This window comes from Panthera uncia (assembly GCF_023721935.1).
Source record: "Panthera uncia isolate 11264 chromosome A1 unlocalized genomic scaffold, Puncia_PCG_1.0 HiC_scaffold_17, whole genome shotgun sequence".
In the NCBI taxonomy this organism is placed as follows: domain Eukaryota; kingdom Metazoa; phylum Chordata; class Mammalia; order Carnivora; family Felidae; genus Panthera; species Panthera uncia.
The window spans coordinates 143,693,235-143,706,980 of NW_026057577.1; the positions used below are offsets into that span (position 1 = coordinate 143,693,235).

At 40.5% G+C, this 13,746-nt stretch overlaps 1 protein-coding gene across 1 annotated transcript in view; it reads left to right on the plus strand.

Moving 5' to 3' along the window:
* The window catches only part of CTNND2 (catenin delta 2), a 938,499-nt gene that overhangs the window by 577,012 nt on the left and 347,741 nt on the right, over positions 1-13,746 (plus strand). The gene's annotated exons all lie outside the window — the stretch shown is intronic.

Here is a 13,746-nt window from a genome sequence, read left to right on the forward strand (position 1 = left end):
TCAAAGAAATTCTTATTACTGAGTGGTGTTTCTTTTTTGCTTCCTTTTTTCCAGCAGTGGTGAGATATTTAGTGGTGCTCTACTTCTGAAGTTTAGAATTGGTTTAGTGATGTTTTATTCATAGCCATTTGATTTATGCTGATAGAGTCCCATAAATATATATCTGCATCTGTGAATACTATAGATATGTCAGATTTCTGGTATTTCTTTATAGCAGGGCATATCACTTGGCTCTGGTAAGTGTACTTAAAATTCGTCTCAAGGAATTTTCTCTGATAGAGCACACAAGTGCATATGTACTGTATTGAGGAGTTCCATAGATTCTTTTGTGGAAAAGAAATCGCTTCTACAAACATAAAAGGAATAATGGGACCATTTCATAGTATTTTTTGAGACAGCTCCTTTCGCACAATTCAGACTGGCTTTGAGGGTCCATGTTGAATATTATATTTGATGGAGGCTCCATGATAAAAATAAATTGTAATAAATGCTCACTGTTAACTACTAGAAATAAGAAGTATGCTTACATTACATCGTACAGTGTCTACTTATCCAGATCTTCAGTTTCAAAGGTCCTGAAATCTGCCCCAAGTCCTTAAGTACTTTCGCTGGCGTGGGTAAAATGTTCTTCAGATAACACCTCAGCACTCTCTTAAGTATTTGTTCTTGACGTGCTACTGAAAGCATACAGAAATAGAAGAGTAGTAAACTCTTAGGAAACGGTAAATAGAAAAATACATCATTGAATTGGCATTGGTTTATTTAGCACCATATATTTAAATGAGGGTAAACATTTTATCTCCAGTGGAAAGGTTTTAAATTTTCATATTAGGAAAAGTTGGCTTAGCAAGAAACCAAACGTGCTTGTTTCTCTAGCCACAGCCTAGCCTCTTTATTTTATGCTGTATATTAAATGTATTTGATTTTATTAAATGGTGTATCCTTTCTATTTTTTATTACTGTCATTTTTACGACCTTTTTTTCTTCTTTCAGTGTATTGCCATGGCTCTCTTACCTTTTTAAGTTATGGATTGTGTCACCAATATTTACTGAATGCCCACTGTAAACCAAAAAAGGGAAATACCAATAAGAAGTGTTAATCATAAATAAGACAGTATTGGCTATTAATTTTGTGTATGTGTAAAATTTATGTGTAAGCCATTGTGTCATATGAATTACAAATTCGCCGTTACTTTCAAGAATGCCAGTCGTTAGCCCTTCACTATGTGTTCAATCTGAAAAAAAAAAAAAAAAAAAAAAGCACTCCACCATCCTCAGCTCGGATATACAACAAAACAGAACCATATCTAGAACCAGAATTAGATTGTCATGGCTTAGTTAAATACAAAAGGAGCTAATAATCTGGCATCATCCAAAAATGGATAGAGCTTACAATATAGTAATGCCTTTCTTGTAGAGTTTTCTTTAAAAAAAGGAACATGTCACAGTGTTCAGATTTAACTGACAGACATCTCAAATCTAAAATTCAAGTCCAAATTACAATGATTCTCCTATGATGAGATTTTTGCATCTTCCTTTGAATAATAAATTTTGATTGTTACCAGGTGGATTTTACTCGAACCAATAGGTTTAACTTCCAGGGTTCAGAATTGTTTATTTTGGCACTGTGACCCATGATTTAAAGCTTTTCGGTCCTTAGACTTTTTTGAAGCTTTTATACATACATTTTTAAAGAGAATTTCTTTAACATTTTATTTATCATTAAAATACCAGACCATGTAAGCCTCTGCTGTTCCCAACATGTTTATAGCACGTTACAATTCTCAAAGCACTTTTACTTACATCTTTGATGTAATTCTTCTTTGTGGAAGGAAACTGATAGGTTTAGTGCCTTGAATAAATGGAGAATTAGAGTGTTAAATGACATTGTAGATCACATTGCTGGCAGGTGGGTACATGGGCTAGAATCCATACTTTTAGGACTCGGAAGCATGTGTTGGCATGAACATCTTAATTTTTTCATAAAAAAAGGAAAAGGAAAGAATATACTCCCATCTCTTATGATTATTTTCAGAGGGTGATTGAATGGTAGTACCTGGTGCTTGGGTGTAGGAGTTTGAAATGATGAAAGAAATGATAGAAATTACTGAGATCGGTCTCCTTGCTCTGCTGATTGCTAACTGGATGTGTGGTCTTTGTTTTATTTTTTTATTTTTTTGGCTTTCTTTTCTTTTCTAATACCTCCTTATGTATCTTACTGCAGACCAGGGTATTTTTCTGTGGAAGAGTTTTAGTATTATTTATTTATTTATTTTCTGAGAAAGAGCAAGTAGGGGAGGGTCAGAGAGAGAGAGAGAGAGAGAGAGAGAGAGAGGACCCCAAGCTGGTTCTATGCTGTCAGAGCAGAGCCCTATGTGGGGCTCTATTCCACAAACCAATGAGATCATGACTTGAGCCAAAATCAAGGGTCAGACACTTAACGGACTAAGCCACCCATGTGCTCCTGAGTTTCAGGATTATTCAGTGAGAAGCTTTCCAGAAAATAGTGTACCTTAAAATAAGAATTTGAAATCAAGATAGCTCCAATTCAGTCATTAGACTTGAAACCAAAGATTCAGCTCTTAATTCCTCTGAACCACAGCATGCAAAAAATTGGTTCTGAAGGGTTGCATTTTTCTCACATGCTGGCTCCGTCGTATATGGAGGCAAAACTTTGGTCTTTTTACTTTTGACTGCCCCCATGATGTACTCCAACAAAGAATGCACAGAAACCTTTTTTATACAGAGAGATGATAAAATCTAATTTTCCTTTTTAGAGTCAGCAACCCCTGAGAAAATTTACATCCATGTGTTTTTTTTTTCCAAGAAGTTTTTATTTTTTAATTGCATGTGTGAATCTCTTAAGGATTGTTAACATGGCTAATATATTTTCAGTGCCCTCCAAATTCTGAATTTTATACACTGTTGTTTTCAAACACATAGGTCAAATATAAATCTTAACATCAAGTAATATGAAAGAGGTTTTAGTGATGTTGGGAGTGATAAGTCATAGCATCCTTATTTTAAAAATCTGGTTGATGAAATAACCAGAACAACATAACGTAAGACTGGCGTACCTGTGTGCACTAAATTTACTATAAATGTTCTTATCCATAAAAGGAAACTTATGGCTTAGCCATTTCCTGTCATAACTTAGCGTGTAGGTTGTAGTAGGAATAACATCTTTTAATCTTGTTGATGAATCCCTTTTCAAGATGTTGTAATTCGTGATGTGCACAATCTCCAGCAATTTTTCAAACATGTTAAAAGAATCTCACTTAGGGGCGCCTGGGTGGCTCAGTCGGTTAAGCGGCCGACTTCAGCTCAGGTTATGATCTCGCGGTCTGTTAGTTCAAGCCCCGCGTCGGGCTCTGTGCTGATAGCTCAGAGCCTGGAGCCTGTTTCAGATTCTGTATCTCCCTCTCTCTGACCCTCCCCCATTCATGCCTCTGTCTCTCTCTGTCTCAAAAATAAATAAACGTTAAAAAAAAAAGAATCTCACTTATTATAAACCTGGTTTAAACTTAAGCGCTGTCTTCTTTTTGTTACTCAACATAACAGAAATAAATACAATGGCACATCTTTAATGCTGACTTTGGGCCCAGATTTGCACCTGCCTTCTAGTCGGTTCTATGAGACTTCTATTCCATAGAATATTTGAACACAATATTTGAACAATAATAAAAAGATATTCATTTTTCTAAGGAATCCTAAGGAATTGCCTAGTGATTTCTACTATGTTTTAACTATTTTAGGAATCGATTAAAGTTATTTTACTATTGGATGTTGTATTAGCAAATATTATTTAGTAATGCTGCTTGTAAACATCTTATCAGTAGGTAAACCTAGGTTAAGAATGTTTTCCAAAGGCTGTTTCTTCATTGCCCACTACAAAAACCACACGTACGGCATACAGTGAATGAATGAATACTCAGGAAACAAAATATACTACAACAATGCTTTTTAAAAGGTGAAGATTTGAAAAATAATTTTCAATTCTTTAGTAACGTTTAAGACACTATTATGTAACTTACGTGACATGGCTGAAGTGTTTATAGTGAACACAGTTACATGATATTCTTCATTGTCCTGTTCTCTTAGATGGGGGGATCTCTGGGGAGCTTGGTTTTCACTTCAGATGCTCAATAATCATTTATTTAACTGCGGCAAAATACAGCGTTCACAATTTACAGACCATCCGAGTGTGAAGAGCATTTGGAAGTCACTTATTCAGTTAGGCTAAAAGCAAGCCTAACAGTTGACGTTCAGTCTCTACTTGAATGCCTCTAGGCCACGGGCCACTCACCATCTCCTGAAAGCATTTTATTAATTCTTCGAGTAATTCAAGCCTGTGAACTAATTTATAGTGCTACAAAACCTGCACCTCTTGTAAGTTCATCCCCTGACCTTGTTCCTGACCTTTGAAATCACATGAGATCATGCCTACCCTCCCTCCCAAGGCCAGCCCTCGAAGACAGTTACACCACCTCCCCAGTGCGCGGGGCTCCTGTCTCTGTGCTGGCTGCGTCCCTTCCCTGAGCTGTGGTTTCCCAGCCCTCCTCTGGGAGCCCTGCAGTGTCCTTCCCGGTCGTCTCCTGCGTCACCAGAAGCGCGGGAAGGGAGCGAGCGTTACCTTCGGGCAACCTGGGGTCACAGTAGGTTTTCTTGCGAATAAGATGAGAATGTTTGTGACAGTGATGATGATAACGATGGTAATTTAAGAAATGAATTGAAGTAATATATTTTGTACTCGGCGGTAAACTTTTTTGGGATTTTTATTTTATTTTTATCTTATTTCCATTTACCTGTTCAAGCTTTCATTTGAATTTCAGTACAGTTAACATGTAGACTGTAGAATTAGTTTCAGGTGTCAATAGAGTGATTCAGCACTTACGTACGTTGCCCAGTGCTCATCACAGCAAGTGCCCTCCTTCGTCCCCATCACCCATTTCACCCATCCCCTGACCCCCTCCCCACTGGGAGCCAACACTTTGTTCTCTATAGTTAAGAGTCTGTTTCTTGGTTTGTCTTTCTCTCTCTCTCTCTCTTTTTGCCCTTTGCTCATTTGGTTTGTTCCTTAAGTTCCACACATGAGTGAACTAACAGGGTATTTTTCTTTCCCTGACTTATTCGCTTAGCATAACGCTCTCTAGCTCTATCCGTGTCACCACAAAAGGCAAAAATTTCATTCTTTTTCATGGCTGAGTAATATTCCGTTGTATATATGTACCACATCTTCTTTATCCAGTCATTAATCAATGGACACTTGGGCTATTTCCGTAATTTGGCTATCGTAGATAATGCTGCAATAAACATCGGGGTGCATGTATCCCTTTGAATTAGTATTTTTGTATTCTTTAGATAAATACCTAGGAGTGTGATTACTGGATCATAGAGTAGTTCTATTTTTAACTTTTTAGGAACTGCTGTACTGTTTTCCGGAGTGGCTGCACCAGTTTGCATTCCCACCAACAATGCAAGATGGTTTCCCTTTCTCCACATCCTTGCCGACACCTGTCGTTTCCTGAGTTGTTAATTTTAGCCATTCTGACAGATGTGAGGTGGTATCTTATGGTTTTCATTTGTCTTTCCCTGATGGTGAGTGATGTTGAACATCTTTTCACGTGTCTTTTGGCCATCTGGATGTCTCCTTTGGAGAAACGTCTGTTCATGTCTTCCGCCCATTTTATAATTGGATTATTCGGTTTTAGGGAGTTGAGTTTTATAAGTTCTTTATAGATTTCAGGTACTAACCCTTTATCAGATATGCCATTTGCAAATATCTTCTCTAACGCAGTAGGTTGCCTTTTATTTTCGCTGATTATTTCCTTCACTGTGCGGAAGCTTTTTATTTTGATGTAGTCCCAATAGTTTACTTTTGCTTTTGTTTCCCTTGCCTCAGGAGACATACCTAGAAAGAAGTTGTCATGGCTGATGTCATAGAAGTTACTGCTTTTATTCTCTTCTAGGATTTTTATGGTTTCAGGTCTCAAATTTAGACCTTTCATCCATTTTGCATTGATTTTTGTGTCTGGTGTAAGAAAGTGGCCCAATTTCTTTCTTTTGCATGTAGCTGTCCAGTTTTCCCAGCACCATTTGTCGAAGAAACTTTTTCCTGTTGCCTTTCTTTCCTGCTTTGCTGAAGACTGATTGATCATACGACAGCATGAAACTTTTTAAATATGCATTATTTAATTTAATCCTCCCCTAAATCCCTATGGCACAACTCTTCATAGTGCCCATTTTACGTATGGGTAAACTGAGGCCTAGAGCGCTAGAAACTGGATCCATACCTGTCCAAATTCTTATCTCGTGTTCATAACTACTATGAATATTGATCCCAATATTAATGTTACAATCAAATAAAATGCAGTCTTTCCACATGTGACTTCTCTAAGGCTATAAATTAATGATTCTTACCTTGAATTTTTAATTTTCTCTTTAACATAAATGAGGGGCTTCAAGTTCATTTCTTGTTCGCAGTCATTCCAGTATCCAATGCTTCAGAAATCTCTGGATCCCATTTTTGTCGTCCAGCATAATTGCTGAACACACTGCTCCGTGTTCCTTGGAAACATGAAAGACACACATGCATGTCCTCAGTGAGATTTTATCAGGAGTGGCCAGAGCTGGCCCAAAGGCAGAGCCTTGCGTGTATTCCCCAGTCTTTGGGCTCCTCCCTCCAGGTCCGTCTGAAGGCACCTGTGTTCTATGTGGCTTTCCGGTGGAATATTCTAGGGTGAGCTCTGTGGGTGTGATGACAGCGTGAAAACAGCTTCATTTTTCAAGGAGCTTTCAAAGTTATGTGAGAGAGAAAGTGACTGCGGGGCCCTGTGTGAACAAGACAGACATGATCAGAGAAGCAGAGAAGAGCAACTGAGTGTTTTTTGCAGTGTTTTCACTGTATTTTCAGTGTTCTTCTTATGCTCTAAATGTGTTACTTTAACTAGTAATACAGAAGGGAATGTTAGCTTATACCCCATGTGAGGATCTGTTTCTTATGAAGTATAGATATAATGTATTACTGTCCCGTGGCTGCCATAACACCGTACCACAAACTGAGTAGCTTACACCAACAGGATTCACTCTGTCACAGTTCTGGAGGCCAGAAGTCCAAAATCAAGGGGTTGGTGCAGGGCCACGTTCCCTCTCAGGCTCCAGGGGAGGATCCAGCTTCTTGTGGGCCCGGCCGTTCCGTGGATTGTGGCAGCATCCCTCCTGCCTCTACCCCAGGCTTCACTTACGAGCTTCTCTCTCTCCCCGCCCCCTCTCCTCCTATAAGGACGCACCAGTCGTTGTATTTAGGGTCCGCTCCAACCCAGTGTGGCCTCACCTTAATTACATCTGCCAAACCCTGTTCTCAGATAAAGTCACATTCTGAGCTTCCGAATGGATGTGAACTCTGGGAGGACACTCTTCAGCCAACCACACAAGCTTTAGTGTACATTTGCACTATTTACACTATGAAATAGTTGTACACAGGGCTCCTGGGTGGCCCAGTGGGTTAAACGTCTGACTGAAGCTCAGGTCATGGTCTCATGGTTCATGGGTTCAAGTCCTGCATCGGGCTCTCTGCTGACAGCACAGAGCCTGCTTTGGAGCCTCTGTCTCCCTCTCTCTGCCCCTTCCCACCCCCCAAAATAAATAAATAAACATTTTTTTTAAATTTAAATAAAAAATAAAATAGTTGTACACCAAAGATAGGACTTGAGATAGGGTATGTTAAAGATAAAACAACAAAATTGAAAGTTTTTAGATCGCTTTGTATTTTTAATTATGAAGACATTTCTTCAGGAAGAGTGACATGGTTGAACACGTAAGGTCTGAGCACAGTATCTCTGTTGTTACTGGTTCACATGGCTGGTGGTCTTTGCTCCGGCTGGAGAGAGATGGGTGAACTCAGCTCTTTTCTTGGCCTTTGGGCGTGCTTGAATGATTAGTGCTGCCTTGCTCATATTGTGAGGGTTGGTTTCAAGCTAGATAAGATCTAAAACTTCACATGGGCTAACACCCACCGACAGCAACAAGGGGCCGTGGGGGAGGTGCTGGAAGAAGCAGGGGGGTCATAGTCAGCCCTGCCATGGGTAGCTTCCAACGAAGATGCACCATCATCTGACTGGGAGAACCAGTGAGCGGACCAATCCATAGAGTAAATACGATAGTTATCCATTCCTTTATTTCGTTTCATTAAATAATCGAGTAGAAATTCCAGGGTTCTCCCCTCTCAGCCCGACGGATGATCTTGCACAGCCCTGCAGTGTAGACTCACCTCAAACGGGAGAGTGGAGGGGGTCACCTGGGGAAAGGGATTCGCAGCCAATCGCGATCCTGGAAGTGACGCTCTGCCCTTAGCGTCCGTGTACGCGAAACAGTGATGTATCATCATCTTCCTCATAAAGTTGTGAGATGAGAGTTGTTAAGACTCCGACATCTTTGGGATATTTCCTTGCACGGGGAAAGGCCCATCATAGGCTGTGTCAGGACTGCTGTCCCACCCCCTGGGACTGCAGCCACCCATCCCCTACCCCCTACACCCCCCTCCCCCCGCCATCAAGACACCCCCTGGGATGGAGTCAGAGCCATGGGAAACATGGCTGAAGGCAGAGAGGCCAGAGCTGTCTAGTTGGAAGGACAGAGAGCCCAGGAGCTGGGAGGCCAGCGTGGGAGGGGATCTGGGGAGCCCAGTGCAAGGAGGTGGGGTAATTGAGAGCCCAGCCCTCGTGGCAGGAGAAACAGAAGTGCAAGATGGAAGGGAAGACTTCACTGCAAAAGGATTTTTTTTTTTTGTTTGTTTGTTTTACAAAAGCCTCCTTTCCGGAATTCCTTTTATCGGTTTAAAGGAAAGCAGTGTTCTCACACAGTACTTGTCTGTGCCAGTATTGATTTTTCCCACAGCCAAGGATACTCGTTTTGCCTCCTGTCTTAAAAATCACTCGTAAAGAGTAAACAAGTGCACTTTTAAAACAGCAACTCATTTCTAAAACGACACCCCCACCTCATTGATACCAAAGCAGACTCAGGCCAGGGAGCGCCACGACATTCCACGGTAAAGAGCCACGAAACGGAGTCACGACTGACAAGCAACTGCGCGCAGGGTACTAATGAGCTCATGGTTAACGGCCACTCCGTCACTTGTGCTGGAAGTCTCCCTGTTGTGCTTTCCTGGCAAACAGACTTTTCTCTTGAGAACCGACCTCTTCTTTGCCTTCAGTCCACGTGCTCTGACTAAACCAGACGCTGCCCCAAGTTCGAAGGGGAGCGTGCAGTCCACACCCGCTCCAAGAGCTCACGCCTTGCAGGCCCCACAGACTAGCCAGGCCTCCAGGTGTGTGGATGAGTCTGAGGAACCCATCTGTCTCGAGCGGGCTACACGCATTCTGGACTTTTCCACCTCATTTAGGTCAAAAAGCCAAATCCAGGTCAGGCAGAGCCGACGCACGCCCTCTTGTCTGTAAAGTTTCCTGTCCCCTGCCCAGTCTCTCCAGAGCTGGCTGTGATGGTCTTTGGTTTGGTTCCATTATGCGGCCAAGAACATTCGTCTTCGGTCACTCTAGTTGTATGTCTAATGATTTAACAGTGTAAATTGAGTGTATACACTCTTCCCGGAACTTTCCTTTAACCTTCTGCCTAAAGCCAGCTGCACTCTGTGTCCCAGAAATCGAGATTTTTGTCCTTCCCCCAATTCAAAACAACTGAGAGGTTCTAGTCAATAATTAAATTATCGTGAAATCTTTCCCAAATAATGGGAGAGACTAACTCCAGTGACACCTTCCAGCATCAGGGTACCTTGGTTCCCTAGAAGTCAAAACTCTGTGGAGTATCAAGCATTTCAGTCTTAATTTAGGGCCCCCAACAATGGTAAGTACAGTGATAACTCATAATAAAAATAAAAGTAATTGGTGGTTCGAAGGAATGGCATATTGACTTCCTAAGTAAAACAAACAATTATTTTTCAGGGTTACTCTTACGCTTTGAATGTGTTACTTTAACTAGTAACTTACGTTCCTTCCTGCTTCTCAGTTATTCTCTGTTTTTTCACTGATAATCAGATTCATGTGTGTGATGTGTGTCTTACCTGTTGGATTTAGATGTTTTCATACTGAAAAGAATAGGATCTTGCAGGTGAAGTCATGCCTTGTACCCATCACTGAGGATAAACAGAGCTCTGAGACAGGAAGCTGCAAACGAGACGGAGGAAGTCCATCTCTTCATCTTTAGTGTGAAAGAACTTATCAGACTATTTCAGAGCACAGAAGGGATGTAAATATTAAAAATGATGCCCCTTGGGGGCGCCTGGGTGGCTCAGTTGGTTAAGGGTCTGACTTCTGCTCAGGTCATGATCTCGCAGTTCGTGGGTTCGAGCCCCGCGTCGGGCTCTGTGCCGACAGCTCAGAGCCTGGAGCTCGCTTCGGATTCTGTGTCTCCCCCTCTCTCTCTGTCCCTCCCCCGCTCGCACTCTGTCTCACTCTCAAAAATAAACATTAATTTTTTTTTTTAAAAATGGTGCCCCTTGGAAACAAGTTGAGACCCGAAAGTAAGGGGCCCCCTTTCCCTGAAATCTCATGGAGAATTTGAGACCTGTAGATCCACAGGAAGCTCCAAGACCCAAATGCTCCATATGGGTGCACTGCCTTTATTTCATGTCCAAATACTCCCTGTTTACTTCCCACTTGATACTGTTTAGGGTTCTTGGAGGGAGTTTGAAGGAATCAAAAGACGATTTTGTGCTTCAAAGGGAATCAAAGGAATGTTGTTTGGGTCCATTATTGAATGAGCTTATAAAAGTGCTGACAACATCCCCCCCACTGTTGTCGGTTCCTGTGGGTGGGGAGCCCTCACCAGGAAAGAGAACCCAAGAAAACTCAGGGTGACAGAATTAGCTACGTTGGTCAGTCATTCCTCAGGGACTGTCATTTTCCAGGGGGATCTTGACAATCCCAGGTACACATACACATGCCCATATGGGAGTATACATGCATACGTGTGTGTGTGCTGCATAGATTATGTGTCTTTGCATACATAGATTGTGTGTATATATATATATATATATAGATAGATAGATAGATAGATACAAACAGACATAGTTTATGTGTGTATGTGTCTGTATACATGTGTAGATTTTTACACAAGTTATCTGTTTATTGGCTCTGCACACATTTATCTGGAGATACGACTTTGCAAAACTTACAACAGCACAATATTATTCACGTGACAAAAAGACACAATAACAAGGTACTGATGTTCCTCCTTGTCTACTTATCTGCCGGCCTGCTCTCTCACACCATGCTTTGCTTTTATTTTGCTTTTCCACTTTTTTTTAAGTCATTCTAAAAATAATCCGTTCTTTAAATCAATGTTGATAGAGTGTTAAAAATGAAAAATAGAAATTCACAAAACCGGAGAAACTCAAGATTTGTTTCCCCTGCAGAAATATGGATCCTTCACAGTAGCTATCAGAACATTGAAAAACACATTCTGGTTGTTTGTCGACGCATTTAATAGGCATCCACATGGTTCCGCTCAACCTTTTGCAATTACGTGCCATTTTAAAGTACGCTATCCTTCTCAGAGAACTTGACTAGTTCTTAATTTAAAAGAACTTCCTTTCTTTATCTTCGACTTCTACTGTGGAACTATTCAAGGCCTATTGCATTATAAGCATATCTCAATTAACTAATCCTCAGAGCCTTCTGTGTAGATTCCCCTGCAATCAAAATCTGAAATCTCCTTTGTGATTTCATGTACAAACCAGCTTTAATATTTCTCACGATGTCGTAAGTCGCCTTTCTTCACCATCTGACTTTAAACATTTGGTTGAGGCCAAAAGGGGAGCTTTCAAAACTTTCATTGTCCTACAAGGAAGGTGGTAGTTGCCTGTCAGTTTGTAACTAATGGGAATTAATTTTTGTTGCTTCTTGAGGTATTTTGCAGCTAATAGCGCTCATTAATTTGGAGGCACTGACATCTATGGAGATAAAATTAGCATTTGATAGTAAGAAATACTATACATTTTGAACCGAAATTTCCATTGCCATGATAAATTACGGTTTGACAAATCCAGTAACCTAAATTCTTTCATCTACTGAAAACCACATTCAGCTGTCTTAACTGGACTGCTGAACCACGCGTGGTCTAGAGTCCAAATCATTGTATTACGAAGAGTAGGAGGAAAAGGAGGAGGAAGAACAGGAAGGGAAGGAGGAGGAGAAAGATATGGAGTGGGAAATTTAGAAGGAAAGCCTCTTGCCATACAGAATGTTTTATGTGCTAAAATGCCTCTCATTGAGCGAGATGAAACGTGTATCCTCACTTAGAATTTCATACCAAAACGTGGCCCATGGGCCATCAGTTGTGGGGTCCTCTTCAGAGATGAACCCACTACACCAAGAAAACTCTGTTTGATATCTGGACCATTTGCAGAGAAGCCCCTAAAGCGAGGGACCCCGCCCACCGTCAGCCGCTCTATACCGAAGGAGGCCGCAGTGAGACCCCAGGTGTTTCCTGCAGACTCTGAAACCTGGGACAGTAAATTCCCCACAGTTTTGGAATTCATATGCTGGTTACATTGGGGTGCCGCCAGAAGGTGCCCAGTCTTTTATTCTGTAATATCCTCCAACCGCATACTCTCTCTCAAAAGAAATAAGTTAACATTAAAAAAAAAAGTCTCCATGATTGCTTCCAAAACAGTGCCTTCTGCTGCTTTATGGGCTCTCAAGCCCATTTTTAAGGGAGATGCACACACAGCATCCTGTCCCATTTATCGCTTGCCAAATATGTTACCTAAGTAAGGTATTTAATCTCTTGCCCACATTTTCTTATGATTAAATAAAAATAAATAACATATTACCTAATATACGAGCTATAAGACTACTTAAAATAATGAATGTGAAGTAACTTTTTCAATTAGCTGACACAATATTATTCTACAGAAAAAAAAATTGTTCATATTAGTTGAGAAATAGTGCCTTATGGTGATCAGTTTTAAATAGTTTATTTATTTTTCCATTCAACAAATATTCATTGAGTACCAACAGCCAGCCATTCTGGATACTGGAAACTTTTGGATAGGAGATGATACGGGAATATTAACTAGGATAAGTAAGAATTATCTCGTTTAAAATCATATAAGCTTAAAACTAAATCAAATTTAAGTGAAAACTATCTGCTACATTTTTATTAAAAGTTGCCTTTAGAAACGGATTATATGAGCTACCACATAATTCTAGTGTAATAACTCAGGCATTCTACTTGTGCTTTTTGCTTTCAGAGCCCAGGTTCTATTTCATGACTTGTACTGGGGTTAATTTCCCCTCGCACTGGAAATGAAGGCAGTAACTCCTACCTCAAAGGCCCTAAATCAGAAAGCTTTCAACCAACATAAAGAAAACAGGCAGGGAAAAAGCATCCCGTTTCTCCCAGGAACCAATAGTATTCCTGTCCCTATCTCTCCTTGACAAAGAAGTCTGCTATATTTCAAGCCAGGCTCTTTTATATTAGAAAAGAACTCATTAAGATAAGTGGCAATTAACATCTACACTGCAATAAAAGTGCTTCTGACATTAAAGAGGAAATATAAAACATGGGCTCTTTTAGATAAACTGAAATGTTTCTGCAGGGGGCCTTACAATGTGTTTGCTGTGCTTTGTTTTGAAGGTTACTAAAACATTAACAGATTGAAATTTGCTATAAATCAGTTTGAATGGAACAGGCAATATTGTTAATATTGTAGAAGTGACCATCAGGAAC